The sequence below is a fragment of the Phoenix dactylifera genome, chromosome 7 (genome assembly GCF_051530095.1).
Source record: "Phoenix dactylifera cultivar Ajwa chromosome 7, Ajwa_hap1_PhDact_Kaust_v1.1, whole genome shotgun sequence".
Lineage (NCBI taxonomy): Eukaryota > Viridiplantae > Streptophyta > Magnoliopsida > Arecales > Arecaceae > Phoenix > Phoenix dactylifera.
Window position 1 is genome coordinate 31,542,105 of NC_143196.1, and position 12,708 is coordinate 31,554,812.

At 38.3% G+C, this 12,708-nt stretch overlaps 1 long non-coding RNA gene across 2 annotated transcripts; it reads right to left on the reverse strand.

Annotated features, from left to right (window-relative positions):
- Positions 1-7,210: 7,210 nt before the first annotated feature.
- On the reverse strand, positions 7,211-9,381 carry LOC103702181 (uncharacterized). 2 transcript variants are annotated; one of them, XR_005512125.3, is made up of 4 exons: positions 9,217-9,381; positions 8,742-8,851; positions 8,308-8,366; positions 7,211-7,917 (listed from the first exon to the last, which is right to left on the reverse strand). It is a non-coding gene; the product is annotated as an uncharacterized LOC103702181 (long non-coding RNA). The 2 variants fall into 2 exon arrangements; XR_015967523.1 differs by lacking the exon at positions 9,217-9,381 and having other exon boundaries at positions 7,782-7,917; positions 8,742-8,880.
- Between the last annotated feature and the right edge of the window lie 3,327 nt (positions 9,382-12,708).

Below are 12,708 nucleotides of genomic sequence, written 5' to 3' on the forward strand. Positions count from 1 at the left end.
TTTTTAAAACGTTTACCATGATTTATGCATAATTCCTTAAATTCTTGAAGTCTTGATCTTGAAGCATGAATAAAAGAAACTGCATTTCTAATTTTTGAAATCACATCTTGAATCATGCCCATGCCAGCTTGAACAGAAAGATTTAAGATATGACATGCACATCTAATATGCAGTAAATTTCCATCTAATATGGGATGCAATGAGTCTTTTAATAATGCAACAGCAGAATTATTATTAGATGCATTATCAAAAGTAATAGACATAATTTTATCATTAATATTATATGAACATGCAGTTTGATAAATAATATTTGAAATTTGTTGCCCAGAATGTGGAAAATCAAAAGCACGAAAAGCAAGAATACGTTTATTTAATTGCCAATCATTATCAATATAATGAGCAGTAATGGCAATAAAACAATTACTACCTACAGATGCTGACCAAATATCAGAAGTTAATGAAATTTTTACATTTAAAGTAGAAAGTGTTTCAATTAAATTTTGTTTCATTGCTAAAAAGTTGGTCATAGCTACTCTTCTAAATGTACGCCTACTAGTTCTTTTGTAAGCAGGTTGTAGGTTTAATTGAACATATTCTTCAAAATTAAAAGATTCACATAAACTAAAAGGTAATTCATCCTTAACTATCCATTTTACAAGTGCTTTTCTTTGATTTTCATGATTATATGCAAAATTATCTACAAGTAATCCCCCTTGTATATTAAGGGTACTTTGAGTTTGAGCATGAGAATCATGCATCCTATGACTCTCTTGATGTCTTTTTAAATGCCCTATTCCCCCACTACTACTACAACTATAAAGTTTGGCACATTTTTTACATCTAGCTTTTCAGACTCCATCAACCATAACTCTATCAAATTCATTCCATACAGCACTAGTCCTCTTACGAGAAGAGGTTTGATCTTCACTCGGTTCACCAGTTCTAGAGGAACTAGGAACATGGGGTTGGGGATTAGTTTCTTCTCCCTCAGAAACAGGAATGCCAAACTGACTTTCCTCAAAAGATGACATATCTATGATTAATTCAAAAAATAAAAACTAACCGCAAGGAGAAATTGAGTAGAGGGTCGGAGGGCAGAGGCAGAGCCGAGATTCCGAGCTTCCTCTTGTGCTCTCAACAGAAGCGACCTTCTCTTCTCAACAGGAACCTCCTCTTGTGTAGCACTTGAACAAACTAAAAATTAAATTGCTAGAAGAGCACTTTAGAAGAGAGAAATAATAGCAGTAGAGAAGGAGAGAATGAGAGGTTTGGTGTGGTGAGAATGAGGGAGGAATGGGCTATTTATAGAAGCCCAAAATTTTTTTCCCAAAATACCCCTCAATTCAGCCGTTATTGGACTGTTGGGAGGGGTAAAATGGACTTTTTCCCGAAAATAGCCGTTGGAAACGGCTATTTTCCTCTCCCCTCTCCAGACGGGCCGTGCCGGCACGGCCCGTCTGGAGCCGTTGCGGGCCGTGCCAGGCACGGCCCTTTTGAAGCCGTTGCGGGCCGTGCCTGGCACGGCCCGGCCCGCCAATAGACGGGCCTGGGGCCGGGCCGGGCTTGCGTTCCGTGCTGGACGGGCCGTGCCAGGCACGGCCCGCTTCATAAGCGGGCCGGGCCGGGCACGGCCCGTTTAGTCCTTTGGCCCGGTGGGCCTAGGCCGGGCCGGCCCGGCACGGCCCGTTGCCCAACACTAGTGCTAAGTCCTAGATACAACTATACTAGTGTTTTAATTAAAAAGTACTTTGCCCTTTGCTAATACCGTATGTAGAATAAGGTTAGCACTACATATTAACCATTTCATAGAAATGATGAATAGAACCATCCATTCTAAACTCTTTAGGACCTATTTGGATAATGTTGTACTAGGGTTGTAAATGGGTCGGGTCGGGTCGGGTCAGGCCTTGAGTGACCCCGATCTAACCTGATTTCTTGTTCGGATTCTAATTTTGGACCCAGATCCGACCCGGTTGAAAATCGGATTGGGTCAGATCGGATCCATGCCTACAAATTTTGACCCGACGGGTCGGGTCGGATCGGGTCCGGATCCGGGTTCGGGTCCGGGTCTATGTATTTTGATATTCAAATTCAGCATTCTCTAAAAAAAATCTGGCCCCAAAAAAAAATAGGGTCGAGTCGAGTACGGGTCCAGGTCGAGATTGGGTGGACTCAACTCGACGCGAAAAATAAAACGAGTCCATCGGGTCCTAAAATTCGGGTTGGGTCGGGTCATAGGTCGACCCGACCCATTTGCAGCCCTATGCTGTGCATTACAAGAATGCAAGATTCACATGATCATAGGCCGGGCTAGGATTATATTCATAGAATTTATAGAAATACCTTCGGAATGGGCCGGCCTGGATCCTTTAGGCTAGTGACATTTTTGAGTTTCTAAAGCATATTTAGATCATAAAAGCACAAGGCTTGGTTGGGGTATGTGGCAGGCTCTGGCTCGATCAGGCTATGCTCCATCTCTGAACAGTCCAGCTGATCTTGTATTTTTACCTTTTATATATTTTTATATTAGAATATGGACAGAAGTTGGAAAAAATATATAAAATTATAAAATAAGCAGGGAATCCAAGCATGAGGTCAGGAGGTAAATTTTTCAAGTACTTTCCTCCTCCATCCAAATGGCATTGCAACTCTGAATTGTGTTAAACCATGGATCCTGGGGCTTGTTTATGGCAGTACAGGGGAGGATCTTGTGGAATGAGATTGAGAAGGTGCATGAGCTTAACTTGCCTTTGCTTATCATAGGAGATTTTAATGTAATTAGTGGACCAAAGGATTAAGCAGGAGGCAAGTCTTATGTTGAGAACAGAGAAATTGAAGAATTTAAATTTTATTTTATTTTATTTTTTGGCACTCAATGGTTTTGCTGATTTGGGGTCTTTTGGGACCAAACACGTATGGTGGAACAATAGGGAGGATATGGGAGAGGATATACACGGTGATTGCTATTGTGGGATTGGATTGAATTATACCCGGATTTTCAAGTTAATCATCTACCTAGGTTTGCCTCAGAGCATCACCCAATTCTTCTTAACTTGGATGTTGCTGGATTCAATATGAAGACCCCTTTCAGATTTTGAGAGGTTCTGATTGACATGCGATGGGATATATGAGGTAGTTGGAAGGTATTCTCCTATGATCAAGGTGTCCATGCTACTTAAAGTTGTCAAAAAAGCTCTGTAGAAGTGGAATAGGAAATATATTGGCAATATTTTTCAGAGAACTGAAGCTGCAGAGGAGATTTTGCGATAAAAAATTAAAGGATGGGACATAGGTGGACTAACTTCAAAGGATCATCTCTAATTACTCCACCTTATCCAATTCTATAATGAATCATTAAGACAATATGAGATTAGGGATCCTATAGGATCCTTACCTGCATCAAAGATACTAACACTAATTTTTTTTCATAGATCAACTATTCTTTGAAGAAACAGAAATAGAGTTACTGCTGCAAAAAGGTCAGATGAATCAATGGCGAAGGAGGAGGATGATATTCGTGGTACACTGCAAGATTAGTTTGTTGAAAAAATGGACTTCTCAATGCCAGCCGCTTTCGTCTGAGCTCCCTTCAATTCCTATGAGAGTGGTAGATGAGGATAATCAAAGACTTACACAACTAAGGTATCAATGGTGAAATTTTTCAAGCTATCAACATGTCACCCAATAAAGCTCCGGGATCGGATGGTTTCCAAGCTGTTGGCTTATAATCCGGATGAACATAGTGAAGGCTGTTAAGAGTTCTTCAATTTAGGGGAGATTCTAGCTATCCAGAACACTATGTTCATTGTGTTGTTCGCTAATAAGGATCACCCTGTGGAACCAAATGATTATAGATCGATTAGACTCCACGATATGTTTGAATAAGATTGTCGAAAAGTTAGCTAATATACTAAAGAATGTGCTTCCCTATCTTATCTCTCCGAGCAAGGAGCTTTTGCGATAGAAAGAATAATGTTTGCTTTCTTAAGAGGTCATGCATCTGCTGGAAAATGCTTCAAAAACACATACTGATGGCCATTAAGGTTGATATAGAACAGGGATATGACGGTACAACGAAATTTTTTGCATGATGTGCTGCTGCATTTTGGTTTTCATTCCTGAGAATTTTTTTTCTTGGGTGACGGGTGTGTTAAGCCTTCTCGATGTTGGTTAATGGCAATCCCGCATGGTGGTTTCATTCGGCTATTGGTTTTAGATAAGGATGTTCGCTATCACCTGTTTCACCATCCTTACTGCTAATGAGTTGTAACCCAGCGTACAATTGCATGAAGGGAAAGTCTTCCAACTATCTCCTCAAGGTCCTAAGGTAAAGTGAGTTTGAAGGAGGTGTATAAGATGATTAAAGATTCCCATTATGTAGAAGGACAAACTCAAGAGTTTAACTGGATCTGGAAGACGAAGACTGCCACCCATGTTCTTTTTTTTTTTTTAACTTTCTCTGGTGGAATGCAGGCTGGAAGAGGATTCCAGCTAAAACTTCTTTTATCTTGAAGGGAACTTCCACATCAAAATGATATACACTGTGATGTATATCTGGATCATGAGGAAGACATCGAATATGTTCTTTTTGACTGCCCATTTGATCAGCAAACTTGGAAGATAACAGCAAGTGCTATTCATCAACAATTTGTTGTAAACTCTTTGGGTTAGCTGCTGCAAATGCTTAGAGCTCCGATGGCTGATGGTGCAAGAGCTGCCCTTATGTTATACTGGACGGTTTCTCTAGTGCACAAGGAATGAAAGAATTTTCCAGGGGAAGTTCTGAATTCTAGATTAGATCTACAATGGAGCAATTAAAAAGGTTTTGGAATTCAAACGGGCCACCAAACAATGAAGACGGATACCAGACCACCTGGAGCAGTGAAGGTCGACTTCCATGGTGCGGTCGTCTCGACCAAAGCTAGGATCGGATTTACCATAAGAGGCCGGCCGTTAAGGCTGCCCTCTTTTTGGTGCTGTGTCATAACTTTTTTATTCAAGATAGGCGCTTCAGGCCAGGGGTGGCAATATCTATGGATTTTAATTTATTTCAATTCATTATAAATTGGACTAGATTATCTGTTTAATAAAATGAACAGATTCTGATCTAAATTTTTGATCTATATAATAAATAGGTTGGACTCGAATTGATAGATTTTTTTTCTATCTTGTATCCAATCCAATTCATTTCTTATTCAGCATAACCTGATTGCCCGAATTGATTCCTTTTTAGAAGGGCTTGAATATAGTCATTCACATGTTTCATAGTATTATTGTTGGAGGGAGGCTCACTCACTATTATTAAATGGGTCGGTGAGAATGAATGCATCAACAACAAGGTCAATCTTGTGCTTTGTGATATTTGGCATATCAAGAGCAACACTCAGACTTTTCAAGCTCATCATATATTTAGGAAAGATAACTAGCTAGCTGATTAGTTATCTGCGCAGAAAGTTTTAGCGAAATGATACTTTTTTATGACATAAATCACCTTCCCTCCTAACTTGCTCATCTTGTACGTGCCAACAGCTTGTGTTGCATCTTCCAAGAAACTAATATACTTGGAGCTTGCCTCCCTCCTACAAAAAAAAAAAAAAAAAAAAATCTTTTCAAGGTGTTCTGATTCTTCGGCGTATATGTCTACCACTTAGAAGAAATTGGATTCTTGCACCATCATGTTCTTATTTTCTTTTGAACTTCTTTTCCACTTTTTTTATTATCTTTTTATTATTAGGTTTACCATAGTCACCCAATTTATTAAAAGCAAGGATATTTTCAGGGAAAAGAAGAGGAAAGAATGTTCATGGAGAAACATGGGAAAAAAAAAACAAAATAGAGGTAGAAAGCCATAGGGCTGCATATGAGAACATCCATGCTAGATAGGAGGGGTTGAAGGATCACGCCAGGGGTCCAGTAGAAAATCAAATGTAGAGTCAATTACTCCCCAAGCTAGTCCAAGCTTAAGTAGAAAACTTTGATCTTCTCCTAGACCTTGGCGAAGCCACGCAACTCCTTTTGACTGCAAGTAACAGACCCATCTTTAAAGAGATGAATCCCTTTGAGCTATGGCAGTAGGAGATGAGTTTTTGTGAAGAAAGGTTATTGGATTCTTGTATTTCTTTTCTACTATTTCTTTCATATTGTGGGCATGTTTACACATGCAAGGCACTGCTATCATGGATGAGAGAAAAAATACTAGCTAAAAATAGTAGTTTATTTGTCAAATTATATAAATTTGATAGAAGAGTAAATAAGGTTACATCCATTCACACTTATTCTCAGGCGCATTTGATAGCAATGCGTAAAACAAAAGCATAACAGCCATCGAAACAGCTATTTTATTATGTTATTTGACATTATATTAGTCCAACGTGATGTAAATAACATGCAGGATTCTCACTTACATCTTTCTCTAAATAAATAGAATGCTCTGTTTAGAATTTAAGTTATTTTGCATTAAATTATCTTCGAAAGTGACTGCACACTCCGAACATAATAATATTTCAATCTAATAAAAAGTGAATGGAAATATTTACAGATAAAAAAAAAGAGTAAACAAAAATACGACACCATTATTTTACAGTTAATGCCTGTTATTATATATCAGCGTGCCATCATACAACCATTATAATAATGATTATTTTAATTAAAAACTAAAATGCTATTTTATGAAGCCAACGGAGTTCAGAATACTTGCCGAGAACGCAACAATCGGCGGGCAACAAAATAGAAGATTTTTTTTTTTTTTTTTGATGTAAAGGAAGGTAAAAAGACACCATAAGATTTTTATTAAAGATTAATTGTATTTACAACAGAGATGAGAGGCAGAGATGAGTTACATTGTCTAAAAAGAAGAGGAACGGATGTGAAAAAAGAAACTAAATAGTTACAAACAAAGTGTCTGATAATCAAGACAAGAAATATTAATGTTTGTAAGAAAAAATAGTAGAGGAAAGAATTTCATTCAGACCAACAAGCAAGAACATTCATTGTCTGAAAGTTTTAAACAATTTTATAAAGATTCGTAGGCCAACACTTCCTGCTATAGCAGTCTCTTTTGAACATAAAGAGCACTGTTTTGCTAATCTCACGAGACCAAGATGTTGTACCCTTTTTTACATCTAAATGAGACATTTTTTTAAAAAAAAAGTACCAGAATTCAGAATAGCCACAAGATCCAAATTTCACAGAAGAGACTAATTTGAGAGGATTTTTGAAACAGAAAACAGTCAATTTTACGTAACCAATTTCATACCACATCCAGTACCTTCTTTGAAGCCAATTTTGGAAACAAAATAAAAGATTCAAACTCAAATATGAACAATTCCAGCCTTCTAGAGAGAGGGAGTGCACACACTTTTATCCTGCAAATGAGCCCCCCTTCTAGCAAGCCATCTACCATGATCTTAGGGTGTAAATCTTCCTTGATGCTCCAAAACCGAATCCACAGAGGCTCGAAATAGATATGGAGCCACTCCGAACGCATCTTAAGTTGTTGGGTTCCTGCCTCCATAGTCCATATCATCCATCACTCCAAGTGAGATAAAATAAGACTCGGAGGCAAGTCCAAAATCCCAAAGGCGCATGAACCTCTAGTTTACTCATCCCAGCTGGTGACAAACTCCCCGTTCCACTCACCAACGCCACCAAAGTTGTCATTCCATTGGCTGCCGTGGGAGCTGGGCCCCAGTTGGGGCCAGCAGGCAGTACAAGCGTCGCGACAAGGTGGTGATTGCCGGATTGCGTTTTGTCGGACCGACACGTGTGTCCGACGGGGTTGACTCCCGGGAGTCATTGAGACGCGGCAGCATTTAAGCACCGCGTAATCGATATTCCTGTGGAGATATTTTACGGTTGCGAACAGCTTCTTCTTCGATCCGCGCGGTGAAGCTTGGCATCCCAATGGGCTCTTCTTTCCTGTGAGAGACATACATGACTTAGCCCATGCATGCTACGAGCTCAAAGACCCATGCACATTAAACTATGCAAAAGCTCGCCGCTCTCCATGGCTCCACGTATGTCCCTCGCTCCTCCAAGATTTATAATAACGAACAAACTGGCTTACGGCACATGACCAAAAAAAAGTAGGATTTGAGCAACTAGTTAGCTATCTAATGAATATTTGAAACTGTGGCAAGACTTGTGTAAAGAAGCTAGTTCCTTTTGATATAGTGAAAAAGTTTTGGCCCCTAGGAGATGAGAGTGTGAGACTACAGCCATTATACCTTATATATGCGAAGACAAAAGAGTACAGCGATGCTTGTCTACAGAAAGCTGGAGGGGGAGGGAAAAGGGAGAGTAAAAAACCTTTCCACATGCAAGATTCATCAGAGATGTCATTTGAAGAGCCATCGAAGCAGTAGATTCTGGTAAAATAAAAAACTAGTATAGAGTTAGACGATGCTGCTGCTATAGTCGTAAATTTGTAATAAAGGCAGACAAAGACCAGTGGTGATAAAACTACATGAAGCCTCCAGATGCAAAGTAAACCTATTTAATACATGAATGAACAAGAAAGCTTCAGGTCCGCCAATGAAATCTGGACCCGAAAGAAAATTTCAATTTATACGACTACATAATCTTCTTGGTATATTCTATAGAATCCAAGCCTTGTTTTCATTGCTATCAGATGTAAAATAGCACTTATCTAGTGGCTGAGAAAAGCCTACTGCTCACAAAATAAAAGGGATCAGTATAGCATCGACGATCACTATTGAAATATTGATAGCTAGCAATTTTACCACTTCTAGATTCGAGTGATGAACAGCTTTCCCATGTGATCTGCTGGAGCTTTCCACCGTCAAAGTCCCATACTCCTCCTCGAGATGCATGTCAAAAGAAAAGGAGAAAGCTGGTAGAATAAGAGAGGGGTTAGACGACACAACAACCCAAGTAAAATCAACAAAGAAGCCATGTGATTTGTCAAAACTACCATCTCACAGGGTTTAGCAGACCCATGCACCTTGATGGTATCAAAGATACTTACCTAAATTGGAAAGATCACAACTGTCATATATATTTAAGCGTTTCCGGTTTTCCATTCCCCACAAACATGGTGTGTGATAATTTTTATGAGGCTTGAAAGTAATCTATACTTTATCTATCGGAAAAGGGTCTTAGGCATAAGCAATGACATCAAAGCATAAAATGATACAAGGAAAGACAGTAAGCTTGTAGGCCACGTCGCTTCCAAGGGAAATTGCAAATCTTTCTTACAAGTCATTTTGATGTACTGAGTTGCATCTTTTCTTGCAGGCTGGCTGGATGTGCAACTTGCTCTTGAGGTTGCAAAGGCCAACAAGGGATGCATGAGGTTGCAAATTTGTAGCAGCCATTTACTGCATGCTCTTCAGGAGTCACAACTTTCCCCAGCTTCCTCCCCTAATATAAAACCAATCTGGTTTCATTAAGATAAACAATCAGCTTAATTCTTCAATCAATATTCACGACATTTACAGAATGTCCCTAAAGCAATATAAGGACCTTTCCTTCTGCTTTCTTATTCTCTTTACTGTTCCTTTTCTGCTTGGGGATGGGGCATTGGCTTCTGTCCAGGTTAAGAATTTAAGTACAAAGCTGAGAGGAAATCCACAGATAACTCTATTCAGAATGAGGAAAGAAGCAGCACATACATGAAAAGCTACATGAATTGGCCGATGATGCCAACATATTACAAAGTTCGATTTTCAACGAAAAGAGTTATTAAGAGCATAAAATAGTCGACTACCTTAGGATGTTGCTGCATAGAGGAGACAAGTATTATGCTGAGTTTTTTTTTTTTTTTCTGAGAGAGAGAGAGAGAGTTGAAAATGTTCTGCTAACTTCTAGAAGAGTTTAGAACAAGATGCAGAATATTGTAACCAATTCACCATGGTCAAAGGTGCAGAATTGAAAATGGAACCGTCTTATTATGAATGGTGATAGTATGACATTGAAAAAACAAGGAGTTAGTGGCCATGAGCATATACGTGTTATGCAAGTCATTAGAATACAATTTTGCATCGTATTTTGTGATAATAATCACATGTTCTCCCTTAATAATTCGAAGCACAAAAAGAAAAATCTCATCATTGCTCCACTCGAAGTAAGTTAAAGGAAAAGGGTTAGGGGGAACTCAAAAACTAAACTTTATTCAGATTGAAGAAGTGGCATTACGATCATGTAGTGTTCATGAATTGACTAATAATATCAACATAATGAAAAGTTCAAGTTTCAATGAAAATGTCAAATGCATGATACTTAACATCCATTAGAGCAGTAAACCATCAACTACCTTTAAAGTTGTTGTCACAAAGAGGAGACAAGTATTTGCTAGTTGTCAAAAAAATTTATTAACATAGGCCACTTGATGATATGTAATAAACATTACTTTGACAAAAGAACCATGAATTTTGCTAAAATGACTATGTATGCCTTGTAATTAGATCTTTTGGCTGAAATTATGCAAACTCTTTCCATATCCCTTTTATACTTAAAAGTAAGTTCCTAGAAGGAGAGCACATGGCATGACAGTATAGAATTTAAAAAATATGAAGTTCCTACAAGCATCTAAGTGAAATGTCAAAGCAACTGGAATGCCTGTCAATTCATGTACCAAAGAATGGAGGAGAGATGATAACAATGCAAAATTGACAGATCTTCCATTACTAGGTGCAGTGTCATGCCTAAAAGAATTTTGAGAATTTTGAAACCTAAAGAGAGACAACTGAAGGCAAAAATGCATTGTCCATTACTTTATGGAATACCATATAAATGAGAAGGATGTTGAATCCTGTGAGACTTCAGCATAAAATTAGGGCATTAAAAAGAACTTATCAGAAAATGTGCAGCATGAGTAACACACTACAGTCATTTCAAGCATCCTCCTACGGACTTTGTGCAGAAGTTTATCTTGATGCACAGGCAACGAACATAATTCAGCAGATTTATATAGTTGATCTCCATGCATAATGTTCCCGAGAATTTGTGTTTCTAGAATCCAACCACTTACTAAACAGAAAAGCACAAACGCATAAATGCCCGCACACATCCACGCACATACCATACTGTTTGATGTGAAGGACAAAAAGCAGTATGGTCATTTCTGTGCTATCTTCTGTGTGCTTTGTGCAGTCATTTTCCAAGACCACCATGCATGTGCTATCCTAAATTTAGTGATCACATATCTAATGAAATTCTAAATGATTTTCAGTTTTAAAGATTGAATTTAAGACCTTTCTACAAAATTTATAATACTTGCTGTACTAGACACAGGCAGACCATATCCATGTCTACCCACCAAGCATATGTATGCAAATGTAAATACATCAAACTATGTGTGCAACTGCAGGCTTTCACACAGACATGGGCACACACGGCACAATTCAGGAGTAACTGAACCAGAAGCCTAAGAACCCAACAATTTTATTCTCAAAAGACAAAAGAAAGAAAGAAAAAGAGCCCCACAACCTGCCTTTTCTCTCCTAGATAAGAAATTGGAGAAATTAGTATCTGTTCATCTAACCGATTGGGATTGACATCTATTAAATGCACATGCTATCCCATCTTCGGATCACCTATACTAGTATCCAAGTGAATTGACTCTCATTGAGATTGTGGACATGTCTATGTCATCAAAGAGGATCCACAAGATTCACATTATGGACAGTGAATTAAATCACTCAGGAAAGGAAAAAAGATGCAAGCTCAATGCATTGATAGCATGCCAGGTATAATAAATCAAAGCAATGTAGGCTGAACTGATGAAACCTCTCACTCTTCAATGTAGAGTTTATCTTCAAATGAGACATTGTAACTGTTTGAGTTCTTTTAATCCTGGGGTTTATAGGGTTCTATTGTTGCAACTATGAATAAAAACTTGAATCATACATGAACAAGTTATCTAAACTATAGATTAGAATCAGCATGTCAATATATGCCAGTGGTGAAGTATAAACATTGTCTGAGAACTTCAATAGAAAATGACATGGCAGGTTTCGAACATCAGATGACGGAAGATGTAATAGGTAGCCCTATGATACACAAGAATCTTACAAGAGGATTTAATGTTCAAGAACCTCAACCAAAAGTTTATGGTATTCTGTTTCAACAATTGGGACAACAGCAAACCCTTTATAAATGAAGTCTAAAATAGCCAGAGCTACAATTTTTATTTTTGTATAGGTAAAAAAGCTGGTACATGAAGCCAATAATTGGATGATATAAAGAATACCTACTACTATGACAAAAAAGAGAATAAGAGAGAAGAAGAAAGAGGACCACAAAATGCTAAGCATTTAGATGAAGCTGATTATAAAATGGTGAAGCACTCTTTTGTTTTGAAATTAATACAAGGAAACAAGCAAACAAGCAAACATAAAAGTTTAGAGGTAGAACCGTAGAAGTACCCATATGTTGTGTTGCCGAAAATACTGTACACTGGTTATTAATGATATGAGTAGAACCAACCTTGTTCTCACTAGAACCAACCTTGTTGCATGGGGATTATTATGCATCTTAGTACAGTAAACCTATGCATTGCATACTGATAGTACAGTAAACCTTCTCTCTCTCCCCCCCTCCCCCCGCCCCCTTTCTCTCTCACTTGCTCGATCGATCGATTTACAAAGAACAATAATTTAGAAGTCACATCAATTCATACAGTTGGATCCATGGAATAACATGAGGATGCAAATGGGCCTGGTTATGGTCAAGGTTGACCAAACTTGA